The following is a 17,380-nucleotide window of genomic DNA, read 5'->3' as shown; positions in this document are numbered from 1 at the left end:
TTGGAGGTACTGCCATAGTCCCATAGCAATTTCCTGTTCGTACTTGATGTGGCTCTGTCTATGTCTCTGTCTCTTCTTATCATAGTGCGCCTTTTTTTCCGCTGTGTATCTTTATTTCTCTGTTCGCTAATGTGGGACCCTTCAGATTCAGATTCAGATTCCGATCCTAGTGAAAGATCTGTAGTGCTATCTTCTTCCTCTGAGTGCAGCGAGGAATCTGAGCCTTCAGTCCCAGTGTAAAATTGTTCTGCCTCTGGGGAGCGTACTCTCCTTCCTTTACCCCCTTTTAGAGCGCGACTTTCTACGCTTTTCATACTTCCCCAGTTGGATTGAACTAGGGTAATGCTGTCTCCAGGCGTGGGTGCAAGATCTATTTCCAACAGAGCTTCAAGCATTTGTTCATTATTGTTAACATTCGTCAGCTCTCCTACCTCCTTCAGCTCTAATGCGTCCGCATCTGTAGCAGCGTCAGCGTCTGAACCTCCAACAGCAGACACAGCAGCCTTCTCTCTCAGCGCGGCTCTCTCCTGCGGCGTGCACGCCTGAGACTCCGGTTGCCTGGCAACCGCCGTGCTTGCGTCCTCGCGGTTGATGCGCTCGGCTTCCGTGTCTGCTTCAGCGCCCGGGGCCGCGGTGTCTTCCGTGACTAGAATCGTCGGCTGCATTCTGGCTGCAAAAGCCTCCGTGACTGTGGGCTGGCGACGATCTTTACCCGGGACAGGTACATTGTTCATATGCTTCGCCACTCCGCTGTCCGATTGATGGCGCTTCTGTTGTTGTTGTTGCTCTTTTGACACAGAGGCTCCCGCCTGAAGTGTAGCCTTGGACTCAGCCTTTTCCATAGCGGCTTTCTCTGTCTTTTCTCCTTTCTCTCCTTTCTTGAGCTGTGCCTTTTGAGTGATGACACTTGCTGCAGCGGTTCTTCTGCTCGACGCTGTTGATTTAGGAATTGCTCCTGTGCGCTGTGCCATTCTTTTCAGTGTGGAAAAGCCTTGATTAAGCGTTTTCGTCAGTTGCTCTCCAAAATAACCCCGTAGAACTGTCAGTGCTTTTCTTATCGCCTCAGAGCTTTCTTTACTGCTACGAATTACCCGGAAAACCAGCATATCTTTTCATGTCTTTTCAGCCTCATACGTGATGCAGGAGAAGGAGTAGGTGCGACTACCTCCTACAGCAGCTTAGCGGCCATCTTGCCCTCTTTAGATAATTACATTTAATAAAAGTGTAACTCTACTAACTTTGATGAGCAAATATAAGCAGTGACTTTGTAGTCATTGGAAACAGCATTTTTAAGATTCTGAGGTGTCAGCAGAAGTAATCATCCATCGCAAAAACTTAGTGTATTTTGGCAGTAATGAAGTGTGTGAATCAATGATAAGATAGACGGATGTTATTTATCTCCAGGTTTATGGCCATAATCACCTTCTGCCTAGAATGGCAAAGTAAACGCACTATCTAGCCCATGTAACAATAGAATTCCTTTTTTTATGCACTTCTTTATTGATTTTCAACATGTTTAGCACATTCGGCAATACACCAGTATGCAGAAGGCGAACTTGGTTACACATAATAATATTGTAATTGCATTTATATACCGCTTTTTACCCCTGACCTGGCGCAGAAGCACTTTTTGGTGAGTAGCACACTACTCCGAAACTCAAAGGTTTAGTGTTGGATTAGGGCAGAGGTCTTCAAACTTTTTGGGTGCCGAGACCCCCCTGTCAACATTTTCAGTCATAAGGACCCACTCCTGACAAACATTTCTAAGCCTGTAGGCAGGGCTTCTGGAATTACGAGGCAGGTGAGGACCAAATTACACGGAAGGCTTGACTAAATTGTGTGAGAGGAAAATGTAAATGTTATGTGATGCCACGTTATTTTGGGATAGAATTACTTCATTATTTTGACATTTTTTTGCTCGCAATAAAACAGTACCAGTTTACAACCAAAATACAGCAATTAACATCAGAAAGATGTCTAGTCAACCTTTGTGATGGGCCTTCCACTCCGCAGGAATACGTGCTGCCACAGTAGAAGCTCACCTGGCCCTGTCTGGGAGCAGCAGGGGTCCCTAAAACCCTGCCCTCTGTGGATGAGAAGAGTGCCCATGTGAGTGCACGGTGAGCGATGCAACAGTATGAGAGTAGGGAAAGAGGAGTGACTGCAGGGTGAGTGAGGTGGCCATATGAATTTGAGTGTTGATATAAGTGCAGAGTGGGATGAAAGAATGCATGGTTAATGATGGGCTTGTTTGAGTAAGTTGCAAATTGAGCAGTGAGGGGGAGGTGAATGAGGTGTCACATGAGTGCAGGATGAGTGCAGATGAGTAGCGTGACTGCAGGTTGAGGTACAGGGAGAACAACGCAAGTGCATTGTGATTGCAGAGTGATCACTGTGAGTGCAGGGTGAGAGGGTGAATGATGTGAGTGCATGGTGATCAGTGTGAGTGCATTGTGATCGCTGTGAATGAAGGGTGAGCATGAAAGTGAAGTGCTAGAATGAGAAGTGAGTTCTCTGAATGCAGGGTGCATTTCCAGACACTTGAAGTAACTCAACATATTATTGACTGCGGCGTAGGGTTTAAGATATAGTTTAAACTATTGCTATTATGACATTATTCAGGGATCGAGGGTGGAGGAAATAAATATTCTGATCTTGCAACATACTTCCAGTCCTATGATTAGGATTGCCTGCTCAATATTTTGATGTCCCAGACGGTACAAAAATAAGCAGTCACGCAAAGCTGTATATTTCAGCACTCATCTGTGCATACTTGGAACAGCAAATATAAATAGAAAGCACTTTTAATTGTGTTCTAGGGCTGCCTCAATGATCCATGACTGATAAAGGGAACAAAGACCGAAAAGTCACATTACAAATGTATTTATTTATGCGTTTTTATATAGCGCGGACTTTACCCGAAGGTGACAGAGCGCTTCACAATAGGAACAGTAATGTTACATGAGGAGAAACTTACAAGTGAACAAAGTACGAAAGCAAACGTTAAGTTACATGAGGCAAAAGTGACAATAGCGAGCAACCAAAATACAAGAGGATAAAGTGATATGTGTGCAGGTTACAAAAGCGTACAAAGTAAAAGTAGAGGTATAATACTGCAATAAATGGCACACTCAAACACAAGAACAAACGTTACGTAGGCAATGGTGGCACTTGTGCAAGTATATAAAGCAAACAAAATGTGAGAGGTAGCAAACAGTGTGTTGAAAAATGGCTGGTATTTTTTTCTTCTGGCAACTCTACTTTTTATTATTTCTTTTCATGAAATACATTCTCACACTATTGCAGTAAATGTAAAATACAAATGTAAGGGAAAGGCTGAGTTGGGGCCCAGGGGGTACTGGAACTATAAAAAAAAAACTAAGCCTCAGTGACCAGTTTTCAAAAAGGTATGTAAATATGCAAATGGCAGTTAACGACCTGTGAAACTCAGGGGTGCCGGGCTGTGCTGGAGATAAGACTGCAGACACAGCCCAGCGGAGCTCACTGCAGCTCGAGCTGAGACACACTACGGGGGAGGAGGAGGGCTGAATCCCTGTAGTCAGATGGGCCCCGGGCAGAAGTGTGATCGGGAATGCGCGACCCCCTTTCAATCACTCCGTGGCCCCCCTGGGGGTCGCGCCCCACACTTTGAAAACCCCTAGATTAGGGTGAGGAAACATAACTTGTTAATTTGAGCGATGGACATGTGAGTCTGTTAAGTTTGATTGAAAGGAATAAAGGAGAGCTAGAGAAGGGAAGAGGCTAGACATTGTTATTTGGGAGATCATAGTAGTAAGATGGGGATTGAGATGAGTGAAAGGAGGGATACTGGAGGGAAGAGCATAGAAAGGGTTACGATGGAGATCATAGTAGTAAAATGAGGTTTGGGATATATAAATGAAATAAAACTGAGACCCAAAAGCATCCCATAAGCATTTAATCAAATAACTAATATGAAAACTATGCATTGACCTATATACATGTTAAGTATAAAATAATGGGTGTATGTGTGTGTACATATATAAATATATATATATATATATATATATATATATATATATATATATATATATATATATATATATATATACATTTGCTAAACAGACCTAAATATCAATGTTTTAAAACCATAAGTAGCAGACATTTTTGTACAATGAAATGCACATATCTAAATACATACATATAAACAAATTATACACCGTAGGATATCACTTTCTCCTCTTAATTCTTCCAGCTCATGTTTACCCCACTTGACAGTTAGGAAATCTGAACAGATTCCAATCTCATGTAACAGTGTGAGTGATTATATCAAAGCTGCATGGATGTTATTTAGTGGTCACGAGGGGTCCCAGCACCGACCTATGGTTTGCCCCTTGCGACCCCCTGGCACTGCCTTTGCAACTCATCACCTCAGAGGTAGCAAAATCAGTGCCCGGACCACAGGGTCAGCTCGTTGGCTAAGGACCACTTTACCTTTTTTCTGTCATTTTTTAATCACACTAATAGTGAATATTATATTATTCACTATTATTGTAATTTGAAAAATGGAATAAAAGTAGCTTGAATATTACCCTCCCTGGCAGCTGAAGTAGATACAAAATGTTTAAAATGTATGCTGTGTACCTGTGTTGTTGCGGGTGAGCGTGTTTATTTGGGAGACAGTCAATGTGTGTGTGAATGTGTGTGCATGTGTGAATCCGTAAGTCAAAGTAAAGGTCAAATGGCATGTGATGTTGCTTCCAATACTCCTGGCATTTTGGTGAATTGATGCTCATGCAGAGCAGTAACATTTTATTTCACGATTCCCATACTTGCCAATTATACTAGTAGCAGATAACCAACCCCTTCCTTCAGGCAATTATAACTATCTCCCATCATCTTCCTACCTAATAAACCCATCCGTCATCTGAAGAACTCACGGCCTCTTGAAGGGCACGTGCCTATTGCCTTCATCCCTACAAACATGCCTCAGACTGATAATGCCGTTGGCGTTAAATCAGGGATGGAGTATTTTAAGGTCTAAGCACTATGTTTTGATGGATGGATAAAGCGGCTCCATACTCCTTCAAACAAGGCGAATGGGTCTTACAATTTATAAGATCACCTTTCAGATGTGGCTAACATATGAAAGGTGATGTCTGAAGATTCATATTTTGTCCCCAAGATTGCTGTCAATATCCATCTCATCCAATGGAAAGAGGAGTGTCCGACATGTCGTGCAGGACAGCCAACAACAGTTGAATTTCCAAATGAGATTCCATGTAAACTATTTAATCTGATTGAGTACTCAACTTGAGTAGACCTGTGGAATGGAATAAACAAGCTAAGGAAATACAAGTTCCTGCACATTTATTTTAAACAAATCATTAAGGAGCCTTACCATTCTAATTGCATGGCAGTTTCATTTAATTCAATAACCAATTTTATGCATTACCAGACATGTAGGTGGAAATTCTGAGGTGAATTTGTGACAGTGAAAATGTAGCCGTGGACCACCCCATAGAAATGCTGTTCTTGATTTATCATTGATACAGGAGGTCAATACTGTCCAAGTTATTCACTATTTTAGCTGCAATCAATATATTTTTTAAAATGGTGCATTTTTTGTATTTACTGCATTGCTATCACTTCTGAACTTGTCTCCAGCAGTTTTGAATGGACAATATCAACTAGATGGAACTCCATTTGTGGTGTTAAAAGATGGAGGCTTTCAATTAATGTCACAGTTTTAGAAAGCCCTTAAAACAGATAGGTATATGGAAAGGACACATAACAATTGTTCATCAGCAGCAGTCCTCATAAAAGTGATAAATGTTCATAAACCAGTGTTTCAGTATTTGGTTGTAGGAAAGCGTGCCAATCGTGTTATGTCCCTATTTTATCATCATCATTTCCCATGTCTGAAGCTAGAGAAATGATGACTCTGTGTTACAGGGCCACTAAAACAAGTAAAAATATCCCATTTATGTAATAGAAACCTAGAAGAAGTACGCAGATACTAAAGAAGATACCTCCTCAAGAGTACTGGTTGGGGATAGAGTGGGACTTTTCCCAAGGGGGCAGAACTAAGACTGATTTGTACATGGCTGGTCTCTGACTACAGTTGGGGTTGCTACCCTTTTCATAGAAAAGTACTGAGCATTTGGCCATGTTTTGGTTTTCTGGAAGAACCTGAGGCTGTTAACTTGTGTAGAATCCTCTATATTATATTTTCAAACTGCAATTCTAGTTAAATATTCAGCTTCTCCCCTTGCTATTTACTCAAACAGCTGGGGATGCTTCTGCCCTTGTCCTGACAACTCCCATCTCTCCTGTCGGTTGCAGGTTCTGTGCACTCTGTGATTTTGCCTCGACCACTGGCATTCCAATGTCACAGTGTGCCTCTAGCTGTCGAGTGCCGTTGTGCTTTGGTCTCCAGTAGAGCAACTGTCAGCTTTCTGCTTCCAGTGCTGCATTTCTTGTGAAGGAGACAGTAGCTGCTGGTGTGTTGATAGAGTGGCAGGGTGTGGGGAGGGGGAAAGGACGGACGAGACAAATAAAAAAAATGACTTTTCTGCCGCATCACGCCCATCTCTTCTGCAGGCATAGGCTCCCATAGTGCACTGCAGCCAAGCCTGATGCTGCTTTCATGCTCCTGAAATCAGCGTCAGGATTTGACTGAGCACTAAAGATTCACGCTTTCAGTCAGACTGGGAGCCTGTGCCTGCTCTCTCCCACCCAGTGATGCAGTTCAGGTTGGAGAAAGCTTTAATGTGCATGACGGTTTGGTTGGCCTGTGATGGCCGGCCAGACCGTCATGCGCACTGATTAGCAGTGCAACCGCTCCTCCACCCTGCCTCCAATCCTCAGCTCAGAAAGAAAAAAATTAAACGATAATAAACAAAAGTTTATTATTATTTTGTTTAAAAACATTTTTTGGGGCTGCTAGCAGGTGAGGGCACGCTCCAACAAGAGCCACCCCTGGAAGGAGCAACAGACACACAGATGATGTTATGTTATGTTATGTTACTATTTGTTTTGTACAGCGCTCAGCTGCTCCAAAGAGCGTCCTGGCGCTAAAGATCATCACACCAAATACCAGCAACTAACATAAAGCCATAACGGCACCAAAATTAACCATAACAGCCATTACAGGGCAAAAAGATAAGTTTTAAGTCCCTTCCTAAAAACAGAGAGATTGGTGCACGTCCGCAATGTCAGGGGCAGTGTGTTCCAAAGACGGGGTGCAAGGTAACTAAAGGAACGACCTCCACAGCAAGCACGCTTCACTGTTGGGACGATAGCCTTGGCCTGGGCCGCATATCTCAGAGGTCTAGATGGGATATAGAAATTGACCCTTCTCTGCAGATATTCAGCGCCGAAATTGTGAAGCGCCCTAAAAGCTGTAATTAAGGTCTTGAAAGAGATGCGCTTACGAATCGGCAGCCAATGATGGAGAGAATGCAGAGCAAATCAAACATTTACCTCCAGTCAATAGATCTGGGTTAAAACCATTGCTCATTTGCTCACCACACCACCTCAGTTTAGACCCAGCCATATGCAAATCAGTCTCATTGGAACAGTCCAGCTCGAACTACCAAGCCAGGTCCTCCCTGGACCAGAAACGAGCATCCTGGGGCCATTTTTGGGGCATCACAAAATATTAGCCAGGATAGCTTGAATATAGTGGCACAGTGAGCCCGGGACCAATGTCTGGGCATGCCCAGCATTCTTAGTGTGAGAAAGCAAAAGACACACAGATGATGGAAAGAATACAGAGCAAATCAAACTTTCACCCCTAGTCAAAGGATCTAGGCTAAAACCATTGTTCTTTTGCTCAACATGTGATGGAGCGAGCCTCAGAAATTATTTTATTCTGACTCGCGAAATTTATTCCCTGTAACATGAATTAATCTATTAATGAATTGTTGCATGATTTGTTTAATTAATCCAACTTAGAATAAGATTGCACCACACACTCGAACAGGCGGGTCTAATGACATGTGCTCTTGTTGCATTTGCGAGTTTGTCATGTAGCACATGATTAATATTGTTTTGTTTGTCATGTTCGTCCTATTGTCTTTGTCATTATTGATATGCGGCTGATCATTTATGGCATGTGCATTTATTATATGTGCTTACATGTTTGTCCTATGTCGTGATTGTCTGTCTGAGTATTATTTAATCATCTTTTTACTCTTTCAGAAACCTAAAGCTGGACTATATGAAGAATGGTAGATATTTTATGTGCTGCTTTATTTGTTTGCTTCTGCTAGATGTCATTTATTAATGGGTTAATTGTTAGCAATGGTCGGGTGGGTTACAGAAGGGTTTATTTTACTTGAATTAATCATTCTTTTGTGTTTGTTTAAATACTAGCCCGAGAAAGAGGCTTGAGGCCTAGTACTAGTACTGGAGAATATTGGTTGGCCTGTACGTGAGCAGAGTCCGAGCCAAGCGCAGTCATATTGGAACTTTTCCATGGAAAGCTATACTTTTGAATGGACTGTGGCTCAGACAAAAGAGACTTGTGCACAGAGTGCTCTGGATGTTATTTCTACAAGGTCAAGGAAGTGACAGAGATGATTTTGCCGAGCTCTGGAGGAAATCAGTGAAACAACTTTTAAAATTGTTGCGAATCTTCGGAAGCCGGTGTCGCCTCATGTCAAAGAACAATGATATAGTGACGTTCTCACTCTGGAAGAGGTGGTTTTGGTGGTCTGACGGTCAGCAACCAATCAGGGTGCTGTAGTTTAATAAAATATTACATTTAGTTAGATTAGCGAGCAAGAAAGGTATAAAAATTGGGCCTCTTGAGGGGAACGGGGCTGACTGTTTCCTGAGGGCGAAGTGCTGTCCGATTTCCTAGGAACACGTAAGAAATCAACTGTTCATTAAAATTGTTTTCCTTTCCAGGTCAGAAAGCTAACATAGGGTATAGGGTTAATGTTTTCTTAAATTCATTATTTTATGCAATGTTGAACTGTCGGATCTTTGAGCCAATGATTAATGAATAAAACTGAATTAATAAAATTAAATGTTTGATATTAATAAAGAGCTAATAAAGTTTATGAAATTTGAGAATTTAAAAATAAAAGACTTAAAACGTCAAGCTGGTCTTGATTTTTGAGTTGTTACCATCAGTTTAAATCTATTGGCCTCTATGGTCTAATTAAATGTTTGTTTGATAATTCATGAATAAAAATGTTATACTGCAGTTGTAAATATGTACAGATGAGTTTAATAGTGTAGTGAATTAGGCCATATGATTCAGCTTCATGATTTTCTGTCTTTGTGCATGGGCCTGGTTATTGATTAGTTTGGTGAGTATTAGGTAGTGAATGGTGACGCATGTGAGACAGAACTTCTATAGTGACGCTGGATCAATTCTTTTGGTAGCAGATTCCGGTTACTATGGTAACATACATGTTACATGCGAATTACATAGGATACATGTCTAAAAATTGTTGTTAAGTTTGTTCACTTGTTGTATGTAGTCGTAAGGATTTTTTCCAGCAGTGTGAAAAATTCCTGGTTATTTGCCGGCAAAGGGTAGTGTGACTAGAAGAGTTACACAGTGCATTTGTTCTGTTTCAAAATTGTGGTATAGAATATATCACGTGTTGTGGACGTACAACACAAGTTTAGGGACCTTAGATTGTCTGGTTAAATGTTATAGTGAGGATTGCCGATGAAATCGTAGCATTAAGCATAGGGACTTGTTGCCCGTTTTAAAACTTTTTGTGATAAGAGTAGTAGGATTTATCCAAGCTTGAGAGAAGGGTGAGATAGCGTTGTCTATTCTCATTAACGTTTGACGTTTTCTGTGGTTGGTTCAAGTCCTGCCAAGATCTCGTGCGTGAATGATCAGGGTTTTCGTATGTAAGTGTGAATAAATGATCGTATAGAAATAGCGTCGTCTATTTTATGCGAAGAGTGAAATCTGAATGACTGTAAAAACTATCATCTTGTTAGCGAAACAGACAGGTGGTTTGTTTATTCGTAGTTACTAATTAAAATTCATTGGAAAGTTTTGCTTAAAATGGCGCCGTGAAAAAGTTTTGTGAAGGAGGGGTGAGTTTACGGAGTAACACGCAGAGAAGCTGCAGCAGCAGCATACGTCATTTCGGTTTGCGCTGTGATTGGCTAACATACGTCACAGAAAACGCACTGATTGGTTCACGTGACAGTGACGAGCTGGTACCAGATTGGTCAGTTCCGAATACTGTATTTCTATTGGTGGAGCAAAGTGGTGACGTGGCTTAACCTGATTGGCTTGTTGGTGTCTTTCGCGCACGGATTGGTTAGAATAGCGGAACACCAGGAAAACATTTTCGAAGCTTACGGAACAAACGATTTTGATTTTAAACATGAGTTATTGGAGCGATAGTGTAATAAAGAAGCCTTCATGGTTTCAGAAAGTGAAAAATTATTTTAAACCTGACAAGAAAATTGAAACGCGTGGTGGTAAATTACTTCATAAGTACAAAACACCCGCAGCCTATATGGAAGGTGAATATGGCTATCATACTGTAATTTGGTTTGATAATTGGATGCATTATAACAGAAATGATGGGGAATTAGCCTGGCCAGAAGATGGGTCATTTAATATGAAAGTTTTGAGAAACCTGAGAGGAAAAATGATGGATCTTGTGCCGAAGCCAAGACCTACACAATTTGAGGCATTGGTTGATTGGGAGGTTGAGATGATGGAACTTGAGCGTGAAAGCAAATGCCTGGCACCTAGAAATTCAAAATATATTTTAAATAGAGAAACACATGAAGACAAAGTGAGACGCTGGAGAAAGGCAGATATGTATGATGGTCTGTATCCAGTGAGAATAATGATTACTGAAGATTTAGAACAAAAGAAAGCTGGAAGGAGAATTGATGAGGAATTAGATGATGCAGTTTTAGAAGACATTTATGCTACTAAACACAAACCGCCACCTTATCAAGCAGGTTCTCAATCTACCCCGAGAGTTTCTACAGGAACTTCTCCAAGTCCACCTCCTAGAGAAGCTGAAGAAGGTTCTCCCAGATTTTTAAAATTGCCTGAAAGAGTAGGGTCAGTAAATAATTGTAGTACACCTAGAGAAAATAGATTCCAGCAACAGGAAAATAACTTTGTGAGAAATCAAGAGAGAATACTTGCTGACATTCCAGAAATTTCTAGTTACAATAAAGCGAAGGAAGATTTAATTCAGCAATTGACAAAAGGCATGGAAGCAGTGACAGTACCAGTAACTATTGGTCCTGTTGTAACGGTTTTTGATCAAGGAGACAATAGACATCCAACTTTGACAGTTCCATTAAATGCAGAAATTCAAAAAGTCGCTGAGAGATTTTATTTGGAACTTTCAGAGATTCACAGAGAAAAATCTATGATGCCAAATTTAACATTAAATGGAAGTTTGTCAGGTTCGCAAACACCATCAGTAGCAGATTCAGATTCAGGTTTGTCAGAGAAAAGTTTAAATAGAATAGATTTATCCCAAAATGGATTGTCCCCTGAAACTCCTGATTATAAAAAGCTTGATGTTGCTAAATTAAAGGCTGATCTGGAGGAATTAATCATTGGCACAATTGGTACTGACAATTTAAGGTTGTATCAGGATGATGAATTGCTGTTTATCTGTAAAAGTATTCAGTGGAAAACGAAAAACAGGTATGAACAACTGGAAGAAATGGCTGCTGAATTAGAAATTGATTTGAGTAAACAGAAACATTTACAGAAACATTACAGAGTGGATTTCTCTGAAAGAGACATTGACAATCTAAATGCTGCTGGAAGAATGACACATATAAGAGAATTAATAAGTTTTCTCAGAAAATTAGGCGAATTAGGTAAATGGAGAATAAAATGGTCAAAGAAAGAACAGGATAAAACATTAAGAAACGATGTAGTTTCAGAATTTCCAATGAGAGAAATAGCTGGAGGAGGGTATGTGCATGTTCCTTGGTCTAGACAGGATATTCTCCTGTTTACTAATGATTTTCCACGTTTGAGAGAGAAGCCAGTTGAGTGGTATCGACAGGTAGACAGATTTATAAAAGTGTCAAAAGTTCTGTGGATTGATCTAGATGGATTCTTTGACATTGTTGTCCCATCAGATCTTTGGACAGAATGCAAAATTTCTGTGGATTGGCCAAAAGAAGAACCTCCCCGAGACCCGGTTACAGGTGCCCCAGCGAAGGATGTCATGGACATATATAATAAAGTAATTTACTGGCTGAAAGGAAAAATTCCCCCGAAAGAAGTGGACTGGGTTAAAATTGACAGAACAAACCAGGAACCAAAAGAATCAGTTCATTCATTTTATGAAAGGTTACTGTTAGTTTTTAAACAGTACAGTGGCTATGAAAAATTAAGTGAAAAAGACATGAGCCACTTTATATACAGATTTGTATATGGCCTGAGACCTGAAATTGGTGACATGATTAGAAACGGAATTGTCTGCTGGCAAGCACTTTCAGTTGATGACATCCTGAGAAAGGCAAAATATTGCAGTGATGAGATAGATGCAAACAAAAGAATCTCAAGGAAAAGGCGATGTGGGCACAAGTGAAGGTAGCAGAGCAGCAACAACAACAATTAGCTTCTATGCAGCAGCAGAATCAGGGAAAATTCAAGAACAATTTCAATAATAATAATAAGCCAAAATTTAATGTGAATGTTGAAGAGCTGAAACAAAAGCTCCCATGTTTTAATTGCGGAGAGATTGGACACTGGAAACGCGAGTGTAAAAACCCGCCCAGAAATGTTAACAATATTTCATTGAATCCACAGGTGCAGTGTGAGTTAAATCCGCAGCAACAGCAACAGCTACAGCAACAGTTAAACGAGTTAAGTCAGCAGCGACAGCTACAGCGACAGGTAGCGAATCAGCAGAGCCAGATACAGCAAAGCCAGTTTCAGCAGAACCAGATACAGCAGAGTCAAATTCAGCAGAGTCAGGTACCTCAAGCACCATTCCCTAATAGTGCTAACACACAGAGATTTCCTCCCGAAACAGGTTTCTGTGGAGGTAATTTGGTAAATAATGTGTCAAAAGTTAATATGTCAAATGCTTCTCAATTTTGGTTAAAAGATAAAGAAGAGAGTGATTCTTCAGAAGATTACTCATGACGGTGCCTGAGAGAGGAAGAAGAGTGTGTGCTTGGACCCACTCTTGAGCTAGATCAGTGTGGTCCATTTGTGAATGGTAAAGTAAACGATGTTGATGTTACTTTCCTTGTGGATACAGGTGCTCCCCGTTCTACTGTTAGATCAGCAGAAATATAAAACCTTCCTCTCTCTGGTGAGTCCATCCAAGTTGTAGGTGTAGCTAATCAGCAAATTAAAACAAGTTTAACAGAACCAGTAAGGTGGAAATAGGGAACTACACAGATAAACACAGATTTCGAGTTTGTGACAGCAGTCCTGTGAATCTGTTGGGTCGTGATATATTGTGCAAAATGAATTGCAGAATATATTGTTCACCAGATGGCATCGAAATGCAAACAGCAGAAGAAGATGGGCTTTACAAATTGACTATGCTAATGGTTGATGAGGAGAAAACATCACTGTTTCCTGTGTTTGATAAAAATGATTTGCCAGAAGAGCTCAAAAAGCCAGTTAATCCAGCAATTTGGGATCTAACAGGAAATGATATGGGTTTTATGAAAAACATAGATCCAGTAAAAATCACTGTTAAGCAGGGAATAGTTTTTCCAAATGTTCCTCAATACAAAATGAAAGCTGAGACAATTGAGGGTGTCATTCCAGTGATTGAAAAATTCATAAGTCAAGGTGTGCTAAAAGAAATTGAGAGCAGCCCATGCAATTCACCGATTATGGGTATTAAAAAGCCAAACGGAACATATAGGATTGTTCAGGACCTGAGAAAGATTAATCAAATTGTTGTTCCATGTTGTCCCATTGTTCCAAAGCCTGCAGTAATTCTTTGCCAGATTCCGCATGATGCAGAATGGTATACGGTCATTGACCTGTGCAATGCCTTCTTTACAGTTCCATTACATCCAGAAAGCCAACAAATTTTCGCTTTCAGGTTCCAAAATAGGATCCTAGCATGGTGTTGTATCCCTCAAGGGTATACTGAGAGTCCATTTATCTTTAATCAGTTGTTAAAGAAATCTCTGGAAGATCTGATATTGCCTGGTAATTCCACATTGGTAAAGTACATTGACGATTTGCTTGTGGCAGCTAAAACACGAGAAAATTGTGTTACTGATACCATTACCCTGTTAAATCGTTTAGCAGATGAGGGACATAAAGTGTCACCTGCAAAATTGCAGTTTTGTAAACAAGAAGTAAAATATCTTGGTCACAGAATTGCAAAGGGAACAAGAAAAGTGACAATTGAAAGAATTTAAATGATTCGAGCAATTCAGCCACCGACTACACAAAGACAAGCGAGAATGTTTCTGGGAATGGTTGGTTATTGTCGACAATGGATTAGTGGATTTTCAGTCATTGCAAAACCACTTCAGAGACTAACAAAAGCAGACATAAAAGATCCAATCAGTTTGTCAAAAATTGAACTGGAAGCTTTTGAACAATTAAAAAAGAGCTTATGTGAAGCTCCAGCCCTGGGTATGCCAGATTATGAAAAGGAATTTGAACTCTACTGCAGTGAAAGAGAAGGTTGTGCATTGTCTGTGTTAATTCAGAGGCATGGTAAGTTGAGAAAACCAATTGCATATTTCTCAGCTGTTTTGGATCCTGTTGCAAAAGCTTTGCCAGGTTGCTTAAAAGCAGTGGCTGCAACAAGTGTAAGTCTTGAACAAAGTGAGGGTATCATTATGGGATTTCCTGTAAAAGTATATGTACCTCATTCAGTTGAAATTCTTCTTACCAGAAGTAGGACTCAACATTTGACAAGTAGCAGACTGACAAAATATGAGAAAACAATTCTGGGATCAGATAACGTATCAATTGCGAGATGTGTGAATTTGAATCCTTCCACACTGTTACCAGATGGAGTCGTTACTGAGGTAAATAATGAAAATGACATTGATCATGAATGCCTGGATGTTGTAGATTACTGCACAAAACCACGACAGGACATAAAAGATGTTCCTTTGCCTGAATCAGACATAGTCTACTTTGTGGATGGGTCTTGTTTGAGAAATGATGAAGGGATTCTGAGAGCAGCATATTCAGTGTTCACAGTTTCAGATGTTGTTGAAGGTTCACCTTTGGATGGAATTCGTTTTTCTCAAATTGCAGAGCTAATTGGTCTAATTCAAGCATGTGAAAAAGCAGCTGGCAAAAAGGTAACCATAGTGACTGATAGTCAATATGGTTATGGCGTAGTTCATGACTATGGACAGCTGTGGTCTCAAAGAGGTTATGTAACCTCTGCAGGTACACCAATCAGAAATGCAAAATTGATCAAGAGATTGATTGATGGCATTCAGTTACCAGAGCAAATTGCTGTAGTCAAATGTGCAGCTCACAAGAAAGGTGATGATTACATCACTAAAGGGAATGCGTATGCAGATGAAATCGCAAAGTACTGCGCCAAAAACAATTATTCAATCAATCGGGAAAAAGACAAAAGTCACACAATGAATTCTCTCATGCTAATTTCTGTAGTTGAAACATGGCAGGAAGTGAAAGATTTACAAGATGAGGCAGATGAGGAAGAGAAAAACACATGGTTAAAAAATGAATGCAGACAAAGAGAGGAAGGTGGAATTTGAGTTTACAAAGATGGAAGGCCTGTAATGCCAAACTGCATGATTGCTGATATGGCACGGATGTACCATGGTCCAGGACATTTAGGGAGAGATTCTATGATTAGATTATTCAGAGAAACATGGTTCAATACAAAATTCAGAATCATTGCAGAGTCACTTTGCAAAAGATGTTTGACCTGCCAACAGATTAATCCAAACAGGAAAACTGTTGTAAGTTTGGGAACCATAGGACGGGAGGGTGGTCCTTTTACCAGATTACAAATGGATTTCATTGAGATGCCGATGCACAACAGACTAAAATATGTATTAGTATTTGTTTGTCTGTTTTCAAGATGGGTGGAAGCTTTCCCAACTCGTCAAAATGACTCAGTCACTGTGGCAAAATTGCTTCTTAGGGAGATCATACCTAGGTACGGATTTCCAGTAACCATTGAAAGTGATTGTGGAACTCATTTTGAAAACAGATTGATGAAACTGATTTGTGAGGCTTTGAATATTCAACAGAAGCTGCATTGTGCTTACAGACCAGAAGCATCAGGTGTTGTTGAACAAATAAATTGAACTATCAAGAATAGAATTTCAAAAATGTGTCTAGCCACAGGAGTGAAGTGGACGGATGCACTTCCACTTGTCCTAATGTCATTAAGAAGCACTCCAGAGAAAAAGACAGGTCTTAGCCCTCATGACATCGTAATGGGTAGAGTAATGAGGCAAGCATTTGTTCCAGTTGGCAAATTAATGAGTATTAATGATAGTGCAATCATTGAATATTGCCAGAACCTGTCTGATGTAGTCAATTCTATATTTCATCAGGTGGGAACAGATGTAATCTCAAAGGAGAAAGTGCAAGCCCATGATTTGTTAGCCGGAGACTGGGTAAGGACCAAAGTTCATCGAAGAAGAAACTGTTTAGTTCCAAGGTGGCAGAAGGCAGGACAAGTGATTTTTGTTACAACAAATGCAGTTAAATGCAAAGGACTGAAAAGGTGGGTGCACGCAAGTCATACAATTTGTGTACCACCTCCTGAAAATCCTGATGAAGATAGTGAGACAACAACTGATTCGGATTCAGAAGGAGACCCAAAAGATCCTGAGTCTGATGATCAACAAGAAAATCAACATCTAGATCAGATACTTCTAGGTGTTCGATACTTAAAAGATGTTGCAAAATGACTACAATTTATGTGATATTATTAATCCTTTTGATGTTAATAAGCAAAAACTTAAGACTAATATAACAAGTAAGGTAGAGCCTAAACATGAGAAACATGCTGGCAAGTCTAGCAGAGTTATTAATCATGATCCAGAGACTCATCAAGATAGATCTGTTGGAGATTTCTCAAGCAATTCATTTTCAAGGCTTCTGTCTGAATATGTTAAAGTAATGAATGTTAAGGATTGCTACGTCTGTGTGAAACTGCCCGCTTCTGTTTCAGAGGGGGTGACTTATAATATGTTACCTCTCAATTATGGCATTACTTGCAGTGTAATTGCTAGCCTGTTTTATCAAACTGGTCGCCTGGAATATTATTATTCAGATTTTAATTAGGTTTTTGCGAATCTCAAAGTTGTAAATAGTTTGAACAAAGTGAGACCTGGGAAACAGATGAGGGAATTCTTTTTAGTTACTAATGAACTCAACTATGAGTACGCATATAGAAATAATTTAACATGCAAAATGAGAGCAGAAGAAAAG

Source organism: Lissotriton vulgaris, chromosome 6, assembly GCF_964263255.1.
Source record: "Lissotriton vulgaris chromosome 6, aLisVul1.2, whole genome shotgun sequence".
NCBI classification, from domain to species: domain Eukaryota; kingdom Metazoa; phylum Chordata; class Amphibia; order Caudata; family Salamandridae; genus Lissotriton; species Lissotriton vulgaris.
Note: the sequence above shows the minus strand (reverse complement) of the source record.